Consider the following 20,117-nt stretch of genomic DNA (forward strand, 5'->3'; position numbering starts at 1 on the left):
CTTTGTCTCCTCTTTGCTTGAAATGAAGGCATCAAGTATAGTGATTTGGTGTGGGTTTGAAATGAGATAGACTATGGTGCAAATTCAAATTTAACTTTAGAGATATTCCTTAACCTCCACTCTTAATCTCCTCATCTATAAAGTGGTAATAAAAATGCCTACCTCAAAGAGTTGTTGATAGTTATTATGATATGAAAGGTAATGTTTAAGATGGAAAATCTGTGCAGGGGTGGAGAGAGAGACTGAAAGCTGGATCTGCCTTTAGGAGTGCTGGTTTAGGGAGAATGGCAACACAGCTAGCATAAATCACATTGCATATTCCAGGGTAACTGACAGACCTTCCAAAGCAGCAAGTCCCAGCCCCTAGGCTTTCGGCATTGATACCTAGCATCTAGGACACTCTTGGGCGATAACTAGCATCTAGAAAACACTTGGGCCCAATCAGTGTATTGCTACCTCTTGTAAACTCTACTCTGCCTTTGTTCTTGTAACTGACAACTAATCGTCATGTTGTTGTTCAGTCACTAAGTCGTGTCTGACTCTTTGCGACCCCATGGGCTGTAGCCCGCCAGCCTTCTCTGCCTATGGAATTTTCCAGGCAAGAATACTGAAGTGGGTTGCCATTTCCTCCTCCAGGGGATCTTCTCGACCCAGGGATCGAAAATGCGTCTCCTGCACTGGCAGGTGGATTCTTTACCACTGCACCACCTTGGGAAGACAGCCGGCATATAGGGCTGAGTTTCATCCTATTTACTCCCTAGCATCCATTCTGACAGCCCCAGTTTATGGCAATCTCAGCCTTTCAAACAACTTCTACTCCACTTGCTGGACACTGAGAAAGTCCTAATTTCCATCGCTGCTTACCTTACAATACTATGTTTATAGTTTGTCTCAGGGACTAAGCTGCATTTGCTTAAGGATGGAAAGGATCCCAGGAGCAGCCACCATGAACTGTGCTTCTCAAACTGCTCTGTAGATCTCTAAGATTCTGTGCAGAGAACTGAGTTCCCCATGCAAACCTTGGGCTCATCACCCCAACTCTCTCCTCTCAGCCAGGAGAGCCTGGCTTTCATCGGTTTTGCCTTTGGACTTCAACAGTGATGATGATGATGTATATTTATTGAGCATACTGGTAGACAATGTCCCCAAGTATCTCCTTGGGCCCTACTATTGTAGGGGACTTGCCAGCCCAGTTTCCAACTGCCTGAGGGCTTTCTCTGGCAGCCAGAGCTGGTGAAAGTGCCAGAGAATTCACTTCCCTGGGAGCAGGCTTCAACACTGATTGACCGGAGTTAGTATATAAATACCCCAGCCTCCTTGTCCTTCTGGGGGTGACTCTGAGGTGGGTGTTCCTTACTGACCCCCAGAGTTCCCCAGTGAGATTAAGTGTCCACTTTCTCACAGGGGAAACTGACTTGATAACTTACCCCTTACTGGCTTTCTTCCCTTGCCTGCTTCTTCCTTTCCCTTCCCTTCATCACTTACAGGTATTTCCTGGAATCAACTCCTAAATCCATGTCTCAGGTCTACTTCTGGGAAACCAGACTTGAACACAGTGTCTGTTCATTACCAGTCACTGTTCTAAAAGCTTTTCAGATAGTGACCACTTTTAATTTTTCAACCATCCTATTAACAATTTTTAATTTTGAAATTGAAGCAAGGAAGAGCAGGGTGCCTTACCAAAATTCACAAAGTTAATATATATTGATACCAGGATTCAAAGCATAGGGTTCCAGAGTGAAGACACCTTGAAATTTGCTGATCCAGGTAGATACCACACCTATTCGAGAAGAATCACAGTTTTCTCCAGAAGTCTTTTGGCCAAGCTCATTTTCTCTCATTAACTTCTGAATCTTGTCTTTGCTTTTAAATATTTTAAGTCTAGATGACCTTGGTCTCTAGTTTGAGGGTGATTCGTGGGGGGGAGGGCATTATATTTTTAAAAATTGAAGTTTTTTTAAAAAAATACTTAAAAAATACTTTCTTAAATTTTTTTAAAAATGAAGACTTTAAAAATTGCAGATTTACAATGTTGTGTTAGTTTCAGGTGTACTTCAAAGTAATTCAGATATACATATATCTATTTGTTTTCAGATTCTTTTCTTTTATAGGTTATTACAGAATGTTGAGTATAGTTTCCTGTGCATATAGTAGGTCCTTGTTGGTTATTTATTTTTATATATATTAGTGTGCATCTGTTAGTCCTAGGAGAAGGAAATGGCAACCTACTCCAGTGTTCTTGCCTTGAGAATCCCAGGGATGGGGGAGCCTGGTGGGCTGCCGTCTATGGGGTCGAACAGAGTCGGACACGACTGAAGTGATTTAGCAGCAGCAGCAGTTAGTCCTAAATTCCTAATTTATCCCTCCCCATACTTTTTATTTTATTTCTTACAGACAGTAAAAGCAGGGCAGTACAACAGGGAGAAGCAGAGTGTATTAATATCTTGACTGAGTGGTATTTATTATTTCTGCTGGTTCCCTTGTCCACGTCACTGGAGGAATAAAGGCTTGATTCTAGAAATTGTTCTTTCAAGGATGGTGGTACCAATAACAGAGATGTAGACATTGGGAGGAAAAAGAAGACAGCTGATGTGGAAAAGGAGAGTTCATGCGGAGGGCTCTTACTTATGAGATGAATTCTGCTTTAGTCACATTGTGTTTGAAGAAACGGTGATACACACAGTTGGAAACATTCAGCATGAGGTTAAACAAAATGAGTTTGGGACTTGGAAGAACTGGTAATAAAGATTTGGGCCTAGAGGTGGTGGTAGCTAAAGTTATAAGAAAGGACAGGCTTGGATTTTATAGAGGATGAAGGAGGGTCAAAGATGGAATACTGGGGAATGCCCATTCCTAATGAGGAAGAGAAGTCATCAAAGGAGGTGGAGACATAGGAGTGCCAGGGTAGTGCTCCTCAAGGATGGACCCTAAGGGTAAGGAAGGAATAGCGTTAGTTCCAAGAAATAGTAACTCATTGACAGGGCTAAATAATTCAATGGTCAAAGAGGAGAACAAGAACTAAAATTAAAATGCCATGCTTGGGATGTCGCTCTTAACCTTGGAGATCAGAGACTTAAATATTGAGGTAGAAACTAACAGGACGAAGGTCATGGAAAATGACTTTCACACAATCAATTTGGTCATGTAATTTAGTAAATCAATCCTCCGCTTTTATGAAGGCTATTCTGGAACCACCCTATTCCCAAACCACTTCAACATACTGTTTTAATGTATAAGTGTTAAGAATCTTTAAGACTGACCTCAATCTTAACTTTCTGGGTTTGTTTTGTTGTTACTGGTTTTAAAGACTAGGAAATCATTCCTTGGGAACAAGGACTCCAGTTAGCCACTAGAGAATTCCCAAACAGGTATTTTTTATTTCTAAAGAATTAGACCATCGTCAATTCACTTAACATTACAACTTAAGAGAAGGCAAAATAATTGTATTTGATGATTAGGAAGATACTCCAGGATCAGGCTGTACCTCTGGGACATTACCCTGAATTTCATTACAAAGAAAACTGGAAAATAAATACCAGACAAGGAGCCAGAAGGTCTGAGTGCAGCTCCAGCTTTCATCAGTTCAATTAAACCTCAGCGAGGCTCCGTATTCCCAATCTGAGAATAAGGAGGTTGATTCTTAGACCAGAATTTGTCTCTGATGATGTTTGCATCTCCTTTGCAGCAAAGGAGGGTAGATGGGGGAGGGGAGAGAGAGGGAGGAAGATAGAAAGATAGGAAGAAAGAAATTATGTAGTGAGTTGTTTATAAAGTAAAATTTATTTTTAATTCTAAGATTTGTCATTTCTACTGTTATGCTAAAATGTTCTTTATTTTATAAAACAATGGTCTAGGCATTCAGTTCAGTTCAATTCAGTCACTCAGTCGAGTCTGACTCTGCAACCCCATGGACTGCAGCATGCCAGGCTTCCCTGTCCATCACCAACTCCCGGAGATTACTCAAACTCATGTCCATTGAGTCAGTGATGCCATCCAACCATCTCATCCTCTGTGGCCCCCTTCTCCTCCCACCTTCAATCTTTCCCAGCATCAGGGTCTTTTCAAATGAGTCAGCTCTTCGCATCAGGTGGCCAAAGTATTGCAGCTTCAGCTCTAGCATCAGTCGTTCCAGTGAATATTCAGGACTGATTTTCTTTAGGATGGACTAGTTGGATCTCATTGCTGTCCAATGGACTCTCAAGAGTCTTCAACACCACAATTCAAAAGCATCAATTCTTTGGTGTTCAGCTTTCTTTATAGTCCAATTCTTATATCCATACGTGACTACTGGAAAAACCCTAGCTTTGACTAGATGGACCTTCGTTGGCAAAGTAATGTCTCTGCTTTTTAATAAGCTGGCATTAGCAATTGGATTTTTTAATGTGTTTACAAAGCAACAGGAAAAGCTGGCAACTTCATGGTACTGCTGAAAATTTCCTCTAGATTTTTATTGGTCTATGGACTCAATGGGCTAGAACGCTTATCTCTTCTTCAACTCTAGGTTGAATGAGGCAGGTAGAGTTTAAAACCTCTGACTTTTATTTGGATCTCAGATGAGAGCAACAGGAGGCAACCAGGAGCCCTGCCAGTCTCCGAACTCTTATCAGAGTCTTGGAGTGATCTGCCACACTTGTCAGCAGCAGTGACATATTGAGAAGAAATTTCAAAAGCCGAGCTCGTGTCCCAGGACATTGCAGCTCTGAATGCCAATGGAAAATTGTGCATCCTTGTAAAGAGCAAGAAGATTTGCTTTGATAAATTCCTTAATCATTGTAAAGGAAATTTCACCAGCTCAAAGACACTGGAAATGAGATCTGCTCAGCACAGGCTGAAAAGACAAATTAATCCAGAAGTTGGTTATGGAAACATTACTTTAGAACCAGAATAAAAGTTGTTTACTTCCATTATTACCTCCTGAAATGTGGGTCTTACCCTGGTACCTGAAATAAATGACACGAAACTCCATTTATCTCCTTCCCACTGGGTACCTGCCTATTTCAGCAGCAACTCTTAAAACCGTAGCAGGTCAGAGCAAATTGTTGCTGGCAACAGTTTCAATAAATCTGTGCCACTGAACTGCAGGCAGGAAAAATTAAAATGCAGAAATTAGAAATCAAAGGCATTGAGTTGAGTGTAACTGAGACTTATCTGATTAAGTGTAGTTTCATAGATCTCAATCTCATAAAGCCCTAGGCAAAACCTGACGATGGAGGTGGGCAGGGAAGATTCCACCTACCAGAGGAAGCCATGAATTTCAATATGCCATGGCAACAGAATACATTTCTCATTAAAGATGTGGACATAATATAGATCGGAACAAAACTCCATGGGAAACAAACACCGAAAAGCAGTGTCGGCCTTCACCATGAACTCACAACACGTGAGATCGGCCCAGAATGTTTTGCTTACTGGGGCAGGAAATTGGGTCCTGAAATCAGAGGCACTGTGTCTTTCTTGGTGGGTAGAGGCCTCATGACAAATCAAAAGAGAAAGGAACTTTAAGAAAGGCAGGCCTATATACATTGTTTTTAAGATATCCTTTTCCATTATGGTTTATTACAGGATGTAGAATACAGTTCCCTATATTGGTGCAGTATTGTAAATCAACTATACTTCAATTTTTAAAGAGGCATACAAATAGATCTGAAGGGCAGGCATTGGAAACCAATACAAAGGAAGAGGAATGGGATGGATCTGCAAGAGAGATCTCAGGATTTCCTACTGAGCACTTTTACTCTGCTAAGCATTTTCTAATCACTAGGTCATTTAATCCTTAAAGGAACCTTGAGAAGTAGGTCTTTTAATTCCCATTTTCCAGATGAAATAGGTTCTGAGAGCTTAAATCACCTGCTCAGGGTCATAGAACTCAGACCCTCATCTGTTTAGTGTAAACTTGGTCCCATGTACTAGCCAGAGTACAAGTTTAAGGTTAAATCGTGGTTTTCCTGGAGGAAAATGTAAATGAGCAATGGTCCTATTGTTAATCTATTGCTTTAACAACTGTTCCAGCTGGAGATGCCCTGAAGCTCAGCTCCAAGGAGACCGGGGGTGCGAGGATCCACCCTTCAGGCTTCTGCTGGTGTGCTCAGCTTGCCTCCAAATCCGTAGTTGTTTTGCTGATGTTTAGTTGCTAAGTAGTAGCCTCCAGTGTTCTTGCCTGGAGAATCCCAGGAACAGGGGAGCCTGGTGGGCTGCTGTCTATGGGGTCGCACAGAGTCGGACATGACTGAGGTGACTTAGCAGCAGCAGCAGCAGCAGCCCACCAGGCTCTTCTGCCCATGGGATTTCCCAGGCAAGAATACTGGAGCAGGTTGCCGTTTCCTTTTCCAGGGGATCTTCCCAACTGAGGGATCGAACCCGTGTCTCTTTTATTGGCAGGCATTTTTTTTTTTTTTAAACCACTGAGCTACCTGGGAAGACTTCCATATCTGCTGAAATTCAGTTAACCCCCTCTCCTTTGTCCCCTCTTTGAGTGGTTCACTAAAGTGGCGATTTAACCTTATTATATAATCTTCCAATTTTAAGGTGTCAGAAAAAGAATAAAGACATTTTTCATGTGTTAACTGCAGGAAGGTCTTCTTGACTATGACATCTTGTTTATGTTAAGCAGTTGTGATGTCTGTGACTTTTATAAAAGAGATAAAACAGATATCAGTAGAAGAAGACAAATATTTCTCTGCATCTGTCCCCTTGCTAATGAAAAAAAGGAATTCAAGTCAAGGCTTTTTGGTATGACTTCCAATTCTTTGGCGGAGAAGGCAATGGCACTCCACTCCAGTACTCTTGCCTGGAAAATCCCATGGACAGAGGAGCCTGGTGGGCTACAGTCCATGGGGTTGCGAAGAGTCGGGCACGACTGAGTGACTTCACTTTCACTTTTCACTTTCCTACATTGGAGAAGGAAATGGCAACCCACTCCAGTGTTCTTGCCTGGAGAATCCCAGGGACGGGGAAGCCTGGTGGGCTGCCGTCTATGGGGTCGCACAGAGTCGGACAGGATTGATGCGACTTAGCAGCAGCAGCAGCAGCGGCCAATTCTTTGGACCAAAGGAAGCTATCAACTGAGTAACTTATTGCAAAACATTTTGGAAACTAATATAATCACTGCTTAACATTAAATTAAAAAAAAAAGACATCTGTAAGTTTATACGCCATCATTCCAATCAGGGCCAAATCAAAAGCAGGTGTCCTTTTTAGGAATTATTTCTGTTCATGGGCTTAATTGGGGACAATCCTTTCTTGCCCTCCCATCAGTAAAAGAGCTTCACAATTTAAATACTTAGAGAAAAAGCACAGAAATGTGCTTTTTTTTCTATTTGTTAATGAAAAATTAAATAAATCTTCAGTCAATTTACAAATAGTACTTACATGTGTAGTGTTGGATCAAAAAAGGTGGCAGCTAGCAGAGGTCAGCCCCTCCTCTACAGTTATTCCATCATTGCCTTTGATACTTTCCCCAGGTGGAATCTGAGTCAACTCAGGCCAAAGTCATGAGCACAATTAACTGGAGAAATGTATTTTCAGTAGATGGATGACTCCTGGAGTTGGGAAGTGAGGTTGAAATGGATATTGAAGACGGATTCAATGTTGTGTCGAGTTAAATATATCTCTAATACGATGGGGATGGCTATCTCTATCAAGTGTGGCCTCTTAGCTTCTGTGTCTCCAAGCATGGTAGGTCTTAGTTAGTCACAAGGCTTGGACCTGCCTTTCCTATGGATAAACCAGCAAAGATTTATGAGGCTCTTGGCCAGAGTAAAGGGACCAAGGTCTTTGACCAGCAAATAGAGTGAGACTAACTGGCCCTCCTGGAATTGAATCCACAGCCCTGGCCTTATTAATACCACTTGAGCAATTGACCACCATGAGTAATAAAGCATAGCAAATAAGATACTGAATTATATGACTACAGCAATTTTTCATTAATATTTTAAAGCTATATCAATCTTTCTGGTAAAACACAAATAAAAGGCCCTGTAATGTGAGAAAATCCTCAGGACCAATACTTCATTTGAGAATTTGCCAGAGGGAAAAATAAATACATGAATTTTATTTCAATAATCAGGCTTTAGATTTTTTCAGGCCTTTAAAATATGTATGGTAAAAGGAATGTATATAAATGTACATATATAAATGCAAGGATAAAAATGTCCAGTTTGGCCCCATAAGCCTCAGAGTTGTTACAGTGTGCTTTCCAGCTGTTGGTGATATTGGCTGCTCAGCGCCCTACCTCCAAAGTTGCTAGCTTCCAGGGCTGTCTTTGAACAACTTGAGCATCCCAATGGTATTTTATTGCTCTGTGGACACCTTCTGGAAAATTTAATAATGACAGACAACTTTCAAGGATTTAGAAACCTGAGCGGCTTGGCTTTTTCCAATGAGACTATAGTAGATGCTAAGTCCTCTAAGAACTGAGGTCCAAGTCCTCTAGTTTTCTATGAAGAGTAACTAATTTTCCAAGAGACAGTTTGAAATACAGGGTGTAGGAGAACAAGTGATATGTGATGGTGTCGGGTGGTGGGGAAGGGGTACATCAAACTGATGGTTTCCACTTTACTGCCCTAGAAGCAAGGTGGCACGGGATAAAAAGTACCAAAAAGTATTAGGCTTGGAGTCAGACAGTCCATATCTGAATGACAGCTCTTGCACTTACCAGATGTATAACTTACGACAAGTAACAGTCTTAGTTTATTCTCTCCCAGGCTTCACGGAAGGACTAACAAAGCCCAATATCTGAAATCTGTCATCTATCTATCTTATCCATCCCAGTTTCCTTTCTTTCAAGTGTCTCTGAGAACAAGGGATTCAGCTGTCGTATTCAGTGTTATATCTGCAGACCTGGATTAAATAAATCCTAAAGTGATGAGATAATGTTTTCACCTGTTTAGAGCATCACTATTGGTGAATTTGGGGGACTTTTAAAGATTGGAAGAGGATTTCACATAGGGACAAATGTTCTACATTCCCCCAAATGTATGCTGAGCCCCAGAATCAATCCTAGACTGGATACTTAAACAGCTCACTTTTAAATACACTAAAGGAATGTAAGGATCACCCAAAATCCAATTGGATACATTCACAGTGTTAGATCACTCATTACCACTTCCTTTTTCTCAGAGGTTATTTGACCAATAAAGCAAGTAGTGTTCTATCTCACATATCTTGATTTCAGTAAAGTGTGTGAAAAGGTATTTGTAGTCTCATGAACAAGAAAAAATTAGGGATGCAAAATACTATATTTATGTAGGCTCTTTACCTGTCAAATAGTCTTAGATGAAAGTATGCAACATCATCTAAGAAGGTATGGCAAAGGTAGGCCATACTATAGATTAGTGATAATCAGCACTTTGAAATGGTATAATCTAGATTTTAAAAATGTCTTAAGGGACCATAGATAGAAATAAAATAAATTATAATAGAAATATTTTTTAAAGCTGGTACTTAAGTATCAATATTTGGACATGAACAAATTGTTAAAGTTTTGATGTTAGTGGCTCATGTGGGAAAGAAAAAAAAAAAACCTACAGAAATTCTAGTTAAATGCACACATAAAGTGTCATTGGTTCTGCTCCAAAGCCAATCCAATTAGGCTTTGTGTACAGACTGTCCAAAGGAGGAGAGCACTCTGATTTAGGAGGAAGAAGACAAACTGGAATGCTTATAACAAGGCCATCAGAGACGATGGAGGATTTGGAAACTATGCTAGAGGACGGTGAGGGAAAGAGGAATCTTTAGTCAGGAGGTGGGAAAAGTGGATGAGGGTGAGCATGACAGGTGCCCTCCGATATGTAAAGGGCCAAGATGTGCAGATGGCTTGGTTTATTCTAGGCAGGCTTCAGAAGAGGAACAAGGGTAAAGGTGCAACCTCTGGAAGGAAGCAGCTTTGGTAAAATATAAAACAACAACACCACATTCTTCTTAGCATCTCTGATGTCCAGTAGACAAAGCAGAACTGGAGCCCAGGAAAGAGGTCTTAAGGCAGAATCAAGAGAGAGGCTGTCCACAAGGAAGCTGAGAAATTGGTTGAGGTTTCCAGTGTTCTGTGCCACCAGTAGCCCAGAATTGTCACCCATACCTCTTCCTGGTTTCTTTTCAACCTAGGTGTGCAGCTCTTCCTAGCGTGCCTTCTCTTGAAAGCTTCTCTGGCCCTGGAATTTCTTGGCCAGCAGACAGAAGGGGACATCCCGAAACCTCAGCTTTAGCAATGAACAATCTGACAGCCTCCCAGCTCCAGAAAGTGACCTAAGGCTGAGTGAGATGTCAGCAGTCCGAAGACAGAAGAGGTCCTACTGTTTCTCTTTTACAGAGTTCCCAGGGCTGGTACCCTAAAATGCAGAAGAAATTTAGGAGAGGAGGGTAGGCAGAGAGAACCGATTCATGCCACCTAACCTCTGAACTGTGGATGGAATGGGGGAATCCCTGGAAGGTTTCTGAGGTGCAGAGAGATGGTACTCCGTCCACCAACAATGGATAATCAAGCAGTTTGGTAAAACATACTGACTGGGTTTTGCAGAGGAGAAGGGGTTCTCAGAAAGGGCCATGCAAGCAAAGGCAAAGGCAAACTTTGTTATGAATGGACAGACACCCTCATTGCACCGTTTGCTCTCTGCTGATCAGAAGATCACAGGCACGCCTCTCTCAGCCTTCCGCGGCTGGGGGTCCGAACGAGGCACTCAGGTTTGAGCAAAGCATTGGAGCCCAATACACACACATACACACACACACACACACACACACACACACACGCACGAGGGCAGAGTGGGCAAAGAGAGAGGGTAGATGCCTAGTCTGGGCACGCTGGAGCTAAGCAACTGGCCTTTGTTTGCGAATCCGAGCAGGGTAGGGGCACTCTCTCGTCGCGGCGGGGCGCACGTCTCCGCTGAGCTGGCGGCGCGGCGCGGTGCGTTGCGGGGGAGGCCCCACTGCCCCCGCCCGGGTCGCAGCGCCGCCCCCGCCCGCTCTGTGCGCCAGGCGCTGCGCTGTCCGCGGGCTCGGTGGCCGCCGCGCACTTGGCTGGGGCGAGAGGCGAGAGGGTAGGCGGGCTGCTTGGTTGGCGTTGGCGCTCTGCAGTGCAGTGGAGTGTTGCCCAGCTCCCTATATGGTCGGGGATTAGCTCGGTGCTGCTGAGGCAGAGCCAGGAGCCGGAGGAGGAGGAGGAGAAGGAGGAGAAGGAGGAGGAGAAAGAGCGCAGCAGCTGCGGGCGCACGCCGAGCGGCTGCCGGTGGAAGCAGAGGCGCCGGAGGTTGGGGCACCGCCGACGCCTCGGGAGCCATGGCCGAAGGGGGAGAAGGAGGCGAGGACGAGATCCAGTTTCTGCGGACTGTGAGTCTTCGCGGCGGGGGCGAGGCGGCGGGCAGGTGGGGAGGAGCGCGGAACCGGGCGAGGAGGGGCTGCGCTGCGCCAGGTGCCCGATGCGCGGTGCCCGATGCCCGGCGCGTTCTCCGCACCCGCGGGCTGCAGAGACGGACCGGCCACCCACCCGCGGGCCCGCAGGGGGGCTGCGTGGGAAGGGGCATCTCTTCCTGCCTGTCCCTTCTTCCCCTATCGCCACCCCCACCCCAGACCCCCACCTCCCCCCGCCTCTACTGCTCTCCTGGCAACTTGCTACTTGATCTGAAACCTTTGATGCCCAAACTTCCAGTCAGGGTTTGCTCATGGTTCTGACTCGGAGGATCAGAAGTGGAAACTCTTGCCCCAGAGTCGACCCGCTCTTTCACCTCAATATTCCACCCCAGGCTCCTGTCGCCTCCTCAACGCACTGGGGAACCGCCAGAAGGAACCAGTGGGGCAGGGGCGAGCTTGGGATACGGAGAAGCCGGCGCCCGGGCTGGGTCCCGGACCTAGAATCGCTTGGAAGGGAATTCGCCCAGCACTGCCCCTCGCACTTTAAGCCCCGAACCGGCAGCTGCTGCTGGAGCGTTACTTGACTGCTCCGAGTATAAGAGCCGTGGTTTCTGCCGTTCGCTCTTCAGAGCCCCGCAGGACAGGGAAACCCCAGGCTGTGGCTCCGCGTCACTCGGGTCCCCTCCCTGGCACCGGGGGGCGCTACTCCGCCCCAGATTTTAGGGCAAGTGGCGGGGATAGTGTTGGGGGTGGAGTTCCTTGTAATCACATCAACCTTGCCCCTTAGGAGTTAACATAAAGGTTTTCCAGGTGGATAACAATCAGGAGAGGTGGGAGCATTGGGATGCAGTCCCAGCTCTGACTTTCGCCAAGTGACCTTGAGCAAGTCGCATAATCCACCCTTCCTAGCCTCAGTTTCCTCATGGGTCAAATAAAGAAAATTACACCAGCTTTTCAGGGTGATAAGGATTAAATGAGATAGTGAATGTCCTAATGTTTTGTAAGCTGTAAGTTGCTCTGTAAGTGTTAGAGTATTTTATTTGTTGCCTGGATCTCAGGAATTGGAATCCTTTCCAATTCTCTCCCTCTTTTTCTAAGTGCCACCTTCAAACCTGGTTTCTGAAGATCCCAACTGAGCTCTTGTCCTTCTTTTGCACCATTCCCCTCTCCTTGGAGTGTTCCCTGCAAATCCCTTTAGTTTTACTTCCAAATATGGTTTCTCTTTTGGGGCTGGGACTTGGGTCTTGTTTGGGACCTACTACCCTTTGGTACTACCCTTTGGTCCTGGAGAAGGAAATGGCAACCCACTCCAGTACCCTTGCCTGGAAAATCCCACGGACCGAGGAGCCTGGTAAGCTACAGTCCATGGGGTCGCAAAGAGTCGGACACAACTGAGTGACTTAACTTTTTTTCTTTCTTACCCTTTGATACTGCCTTTTGATACTATAGAATTATCCATCTCTTCATCCTGACTTTGATCCACAGACCCAGACCTCACTCGCAGCTCTCACACTTTGAACAAGACAGCCTCATGTTTACCACTCTTTACAGCCATTTTGTTGTGAATCTGCCTGTTCCTCCACACCAACAAAGCCCTGTGAAACCCTTAGGCTTTCCTTCCAACAGGTGTTCTTGGTATTGGATGGTTGGCAGCTCCTCCAGGTGCTTCCTGCCTTTTGCCTTCCTCAGTCAGTCATTTCTTCTGCTTATTATTAATGATCCTGTAGCTATTGCTGAGGAGAAGGCAATGGCACCCCAGTCCAGTACTCTTGCCTGGAAAATCCATGGACGGAGGAGCCTGGTGGGCTGCAGTCCATGGGGTCGCTAAGAGTCAGGCACGACTGAGCGACTTCACTTTCACTTTTCACTTTCATGCATTGGAGAAGGAAATGGCAACCCACTCCAGTGTTCTTGCCTGGAGAATCCCAGGGACAGAGGAGCCTGGTGGGCTGCCATCTATGGGGCCGCACAGAGTCGGACACGACTGAAGCAACTTAGCAGCAGCAGCAGCAGCAGCAGGTATTGCTGATTGGAGAAATTCCATTCTGACAGATAGGCTCAGTCCGAATGGATAGATGACCCAGAAGGTCAAGGTGAAGTCCTGATGGTTTCCTTGAGATCTGATCCTGTGTATTTCCTTTGGCTTCTGTGACCAACCTCCTAGACTTTTCCTCTCCATCAGGCAGTGTCGCTGTTTTTTTTTTTGTTTGTTTGTTTGTTTGTTTGTTTTTGGTACACCTGTAACCAAAGCTTACTGTAGGACAATGCTTCTTAAACTATTTGGGTCAGTGGGTGTCCTGCCCCTAGATCAGAGCAGGTGGGCTCATTTTAAAGCCCATTCATGGCCTCCCATGGGGTTCAAGGTCCCAAGGTAAGAACCTCAGAAGAAGTACTGCGTATCAGTTATGGCTTTGATCCAGACCTGCAAGTGACCATGAGGATAGTGACTCCAAATGTGGTATTGATCCCTTTACTTCAAATAATGACCTTTAGATGTGCCCCTCAGTAAACCTGAGAAACAGCTTGACTTCCTCATCTTTAGCTTATTGGGGGCAGAATAGGCGATGAAACGGAAGCATAGGAAATCCAGTGCCTTGGCCATGGTTGCCCAGCAAGTTACTAATAATTGTCATTCCATAATGTTAAATTCCCACTAAAGCCTGGCATTGAGCATTACTCCAGAGGTTATTTATAATCTTAAGAATGGACTGAGATGAGAACTGCCATTTTCTGAACCCTGACACTGTCTCCATATCCATGAATTAGGCAGAGTTATTTCTTCAAATCTAATCAACATGAGTTTTTGATACAAGATTTTGACTTTAACTTGCTGCTTTTAGGGCTATCAGGAATCATGGGGCTGTGCTGTCTGTGGAAATTTTTCACCTTTGACCAAGACTGGGCTAAAGAACATATTTCAAAGTTCCCCACCTATCTTTACCTTTCTTTTCCCAAAACAATATCTTTGAAAGCATTTGGACTGTGTGTTAGTCATGTTATGTCTTTTCACCTTAACATTGTTTTTAACCAGAAAGTCCTGAACCAGAAGTCAATGAAATAGAATTCTATCTTTGCAACCATGAACTTCAGGGGTTGCTGCTCCAAGAACAGACGCTTTTAAACCTACTTAAAAAAAAATAGATCATAGAATAGCACTGTGTCAAGGACCCTTGGTGATCACTGTGCCCTGTTTATCATGAGAATGACAAAAATGAAAGCAGCTAGAATTATGGGTGACCTGAAATGGAGAATTACTGCAGTAATCACTGGAGGCGTGTGAACTGGGGCTTCAGGCGCTTGCTGGGTGGTGGTGGTCACCTTGATTCCATCCTCTGATTGAAGCCTGCCCTCTCCTAAGTTGGAGGCAGGTCCTACACAAGGGGTTTGAAAGCGTAAGCCTTTACTAACTAAAACCTCCTACACCCCCAACTCGAAAATGGCTGTGTAAAGCTACCTGTTTCCTTCTGGCTTTCTGAAATCGGTGGCAGTCATCTAAGTCAATGTGAGCGAGTCAGCCACACGGACAGACCTAAGAATTTTCTTGAAGGCTACAATTTTCCCTCCCACCTCTGCTGGCAGTGGCATCATGCTCCCTTCCGATTGCTCTTGCTGACGTAGCCAGTGTCACTGACGCGGATCCGAAGCTGCTCAGAAGCAGATAAACCTGCCAGCCACTGATCTGAAAGCAAGAAGTTACGGTGAGAAGAGTGACAGTTACCTTCTCTCCAAACAGTTGGTGGAGCGGCTGGCACCGCGTCAGGCTTTGAGAGTGCCAAGGAGAAGATGGTTTCTCCGCCTCCCCCCTCCCATTGTTTTTCCCCTTGGACTGCAGCATCCTTGGAAAAAGAAAGAAAAACCTCCAGGCCTCAGCTAGTTGTTTTTAAAATGTCATAGCCTTCTCTTTGCCAGCCCCCTCTCCACAATAAAGTTAACTGAAACAGAACTCAGCATGAGAGAGATACTCGTTTCTATTAGTTTCCATTAAAAATTGGTCAAGTAGATGCCTCATTTAGCCCTCCTCATAGAAAGTTGTCCTCCTCCATCTAAATTTGCAGCTCTCAAGTGACAGAAGGCACTTGGGCTGAGAATTGAGACTGCTCCTGTGGTCTTGGGCTCCAGCCTCGAGGGAGGCTAGGACAAATCCCTGAATTTGAGCTGCAGCAACAATGTGTGCTCATGTCGGTCCAGAAAACGGCGTAGTCCCGGGTTGGGATGACAGTGAATTTTGCCTCCACGGTATATAGATTCCTGCTTGGTTCTGCCCTCAGCTGAGTCTGATTACATAACAGCGGCATGTTGCCAATGCCGTGCCTTTGATCACTTTTCTCACGGAGGCAGGGGGGAGGAGGAGGACACCAGTGACTTCTTCAAGCACAGCGGCTTGGAACGACAGTGTGTGGTGATGGAGGCAGTGCCAGAATGCAGACCCAGTACCAGGCATATGTGGCTGGAAAGCAGGGCTGGGCTGTCCTGTAGAATCAGGTTTGATGGTTAAAATGGCAAAATGCACAATGTCCCCCTACTCTGGATCTCCCAACATCACTTCCCACCTTCTTGGTCTCTTTTCCCTTGACTTTGGGAAGCTGATCTTATTAAGGAGCTGTAGCAGAATAGCTGGACATCCAATATCCCCTCCTTTCCAGGGAAATGGCCCAAGTGGACGTAAAAGAAAGCCAGGTCCTTCTCACAGAAATTGACTTGTGTTAGAAAGGTTACATCTGCACTGGGGGTGGTGGGGTGGTGGTAGCTTCTACCTCGAGGCACTGATTGTCCTGACCAGGGTTGTCCTGAGGGATTGTGAGCCGTTGAGTTCCAGAGAATGAGGTGATGATAACTGTGAAATTGGAAATATTGGAATGCATTTTAGCCTGGTGTAGGAAGAGTGAGACCAGAGCAGGTGGGTAGTTGACTAAGGTGTGTCTGATGTTGGCATAATTTTTTTTTATGTGAATATGATTGTCAAGCAGGACGAGGACACGTCAGTGAAATGCATTTTTTAAAACAGTTCTTTGTTTCCTTTCCAATACTGAATTAGAGGAAATACAAATATATTTCTGAGTTCCTTAGGGTCGATCTGAGGGGGAAAATGTTGAAAAAGAAAGGGTGAGAGGAATTTATCTGGAGAGTGAAATACCCTAGTAATTATTTTTTAAGGATTTGTATTATTAAATAGATTTTATTATGAGTATCTGTGTTTATTTGCCTCTGTTGCTTTTTTTGTGATCACCTGTTTTCACTGCTTCCTGGGAAGGATTATTCATTTCATCATTTGACTCTACCTTACAGATTAAAGAATGTTGAGTTTAGAAACAACTGGCTCCATCATTTTCTAATTGACCTGCATCCTCCTGCTTGATTCTCCCTCATCTCTTGTGTAGGCCCAGGAATGTCTTCAGAAACCAGCATTCTGGTTCATTTCCTACAATCCCACATCCATATAAACCCTTCTTTATTAGCTCTGTCTTTAAGCTACCCTTCTTACGAAATTTATCCAGTAGAGGTGGAATGATGTAATAAAAAGAATTAAACTGGAGGCAGGAATTCTTGTTTCTGTCCCTAGCTCAGTGTGACCTTGAATGAGTCCCTTAAGAAAATGAAGGTTTTCCTCTCTGTCTGGAGGTAGAACCTGCTTTAATTGCTTCACAGAAGAGTCACGAGTGGCAGTGGTCTTTCAACAGTACTTCAAAGGAGCGAAGAGGGTGTATTTCATTGGGTGTTATTGCTGTTTCTATTGCACGAGAAAAATCAACCCTACTTGTGACTGGGTCTTGTTGAAAAGCACATTTCCCTTCATCTGACATGCTGTCTGCCACAGGGCTTCCCCTTCATCCCAGAGTTGTTAAATGGGCTCCTGTGTTGGTCCACCTGCAGCATATCTGGGAAATTACTTGACTAAAACCAACACCAGCTTCTCTCAAGCTATTTGACCAAAAGACTTGATTGAGAAGGCAAGTTACTTGGTGCTAGAACCTTCAAAAGGTACCCCCCCCCCCGCCCCCCGCCCAGGATTCCAGCCACCAAACAGAACATTCAGAGTTATTTTTTGTCTTCCCAGAAAATTACCAAAGCTTTGATTTCTCGTTGGACCACCTTTCCTTATTGAATCCCTTTCTCACTGAATATCTTCCTTTCAAAGCTGTCCCTCTCATTGCTTTTATGAGCCCCTTCCCCAGAGCATTGGGACCAGCTTTTCTCTAAAGCCAACCCTGCTTTTCCTCCTAGAGATTTTGCTGCTTCAGTCACGTCTGTTTGGAGAGTCAGGACCTTTGAAAAGTTCCTTTTTGGCTGCTCCTGGAGGAAGCAGATGCTTTTATGGCAGGATCCCAGCCAATGCTGAGGCTGCAGGGCACCAAATCTCCCCAGGGAGCCACGTCGGGTCCTTGGGCTGGCATCCTCTCAGTCCTCTCCCTGTTTAAAAGCCAGTAGGGTATTTTAGGGACAAAGACATTTCCAGTCACTGCATCTTCCTTTGCTTCAGTGAGTTTTGCCATTAGAGCACCTCTTCAACTCAGAGAGGGAATGAAAAGTGCTGGCGCCTTGGTCCTGATCCTGCCACGGGGATAGGCCTTGGGAGGTGCCAAGCTTGTTTTTTTCCCTCCTCTGTCATTTCTGATTCCTGATTATTAGAAAACAAAGTTCAGATCAGCTCTGAGACCGATGATGCAGTGTTCAAAAATACAAGAGCTGTGCTTCCTCTCCTCACATGCACTGCTTCCCTTGGCTAGCTCAGAGCACATTGCTGACTCCACAGGAATGCTCAGGGCTGCTGCCCTTTAGGCTGGGCATGGCCATACAGGTAGCAGACACTGAGGCACGAGGCCCTGATTTTCTCTTTGTTGGCTCTTCATTTTCACCTTCCATCTCCGTAGGCAGTGAACTCCTCTCATTGGTTACAGGTCTTGCAGCCCCCATTCACAATTTTATTTATTTATGGTTATGCTCTATCTTAGTTGCTGCGGGGGCTAATCTCTAGTTGCAGTGCGCAGCTTCTCATTGCGGTAGCTTCTCTTGTTGCAGAGCACAGGCTCTAGGGCATGTGGGCTTCAGTAGTTGTGGCTCATGGGCTCTCAAGTGTGGGCTCAATAATTGTGGCACACAGGCCTAGTTGTTCCATGGCACATGGGATCTTCCCGGAGCAGGGATCTAACCTGTGTCTCCTGCATTGGCAGCCAGTTTCTGTACCACTGAGCCACCAGGAAAGCCCCCAGCTCCCCGTTCAGGCTTGACTATTTGAAGAGGTCTTACTTTACTGGGCCCAGTGCCCAAGAAGGACAACAAACATTATATCCTAAAATCAGATCCCAAAGAGATTCAGAAATTTCACTCAACAGGAGCCATCCCCTCGGGGGTGGCAGCTGCTTGCTGCTGCTTACTGTTCAGAGAGCAGAGGAGGCAGGAGAGAACTCTGGAGATGGAGCAGCTGCCCCTGTGCAGAAGCTTAAACACCATCAACAGTTTTCTACTGAGTTTATGTGTGATTTTATGCCATAGGAACAAACCCATGTGATGAGCAAGGCAGCATAGCTTTCAGGGAAGTGTAGGAATGCAAATCTGAGTTGGTGTCAGTGTTACCCAGAGGGCTGTAGTTCTCCTTGGTCTGCCTTTGGGATAAGGCAATGACTCAAGAAATTCCCTCTATCAAAAGATTAGAAATGCGAAATTGTTAGCTCAGTGGGTACCATCAGTGATTAGCATCATTAACAGCTGAGCAGAGCCAGTTTCTGAAGCACTAGGAATTGGATTGCTGTCACCTGAGAACACCTGGGAGAACCCCTAAGTGGGGCAAGCCTAGGTGAGCACTTCACTGGTTCTTGGGGAACCCTGAGTAGGCAGAAGAAGCATCAGGGCATAGAAGTCTGGCCTGTGGGGGTGGTGGCACAGAGAACCCCATCTTTATTTGCTTGTGACTTTTGATCAGAGGTGAGGAATCCTTGAGCTATATAGAAGAAAGTAACCAACCTCATTTCAGGCATTAGTAGGATCACTGTTTACAGCCAGGATTGGTGCTACTTAATACTTTGTTTTAGATAATTCCGCATGAGAGACAACAGTTAGAAAAAGACGGACTCTGATTGTTATACAATAACAATAACTCTACGGCAAATTGAGCACTAAGGCAATGCTTTCTTGAAGAAGGAAAGAGTTCAAGCCACAGAACTCCATTGTCATTTATCATGTTTGGTGATGTGTTGCTCATCGTTATCCCAAACAAATGCTCCAGAGTCCCTGAGACCAATTCAGAGACAATTAGAACAATCCTGCAGCAAAAAGAATGCCAAGGAGAGCCGCCTATCCTCCAGTGGAGCAAATAGGGAAGGCTGTTACTGGAAGGTACACACCAGTGATAAGGCCTGGCATTTACTCCCTGATAATTTCACAGCTGAGTTCTCTAATGGGCCTGAGCAGAGAGAGCTAGTCAGTGGGACTACAGGAAGAAATGGAAAGTTCTCCATCAATGGCACGTAAATGTCTACAGTGTAAGAAGTATTGATTGACACTGCTGTACTCCACACCATGGACCAGATCCAGACTCTAAATAACACTGAGGCAGTAAGAGCGATCTGGTTGGCCACAGCTTCACATTGAACCAAAAGCTGAATCCAAGAGGCCATATCGAAAGAGAGCAAGCAGTCCTGGAGGACTGTGAGCCCCTCCTAAGCCCCATCACCTCTATCATACAGGACATGTGGCTGTTATTCTCAGCTACTGCAGTGGTCCACCTCCAAGTCAGCATCTCTTCTCTCCAGGGTGTCTGGCAAAGAGGAGTCCAAGAA

The 20,117-nt window shown here is 45.1% G+C and overlaps 2 long non-coding RNA genes across 2 annotated transcripts; one reads left to right on the forward strand and one right to left on the reverse strand.

Annotated features, from left to right (window-relative positions):
• Positions 1 to 2,342: 2,342 nt before the first annotated feature.
• Positions 2,343 to 10,325, reverse strand: LOC123328120. The gene is made up of 4 exons (XR_006542926.2): positions 8,654 to 10,325; positions 7,369 to 7,538; positions 3,537 to 3,677; positions 2,343 to 2,927 (listed from the first exon to the last, which is right to left on the reverse strand). It is a non-coding gene; the product is annotated as an uncharacterized LOC123328120 (long non-coding RNA).
• Positions 10,326 to 10,817: 492 nt separating this feature from the next.
• Positions 10,818 to 18,193, forward strand: LOC123328121. Its single transcript, XR_006542927.2, has 2 exons — positions 10,818 to 11,322; positions 15,077 to 18,193. It is a non-coding gene; the product is annotated as an uncharacterized LOC123328121 (long non-coding RNA).
• The last annotated feature ends 1,924 nt before the right edge of the window (positions 18,194 to 20,117 follow it).

Source organism: Bubalus bubalis, chromosome 11 (assembly GCF_019923935.1).
Source record: "Bubalus bubalis isolate 160015118507 breed Murrah chromosome 11, NDDB_SH_1, whole genome shotgun sequence".
In the NCBI taxonomy this organism is placed as follows: Eukaryota; Metazoa; Chordata; class Mammalia; order Artiodactyla; family Bovidae; genus Bubalus; species Bubalus bubalis.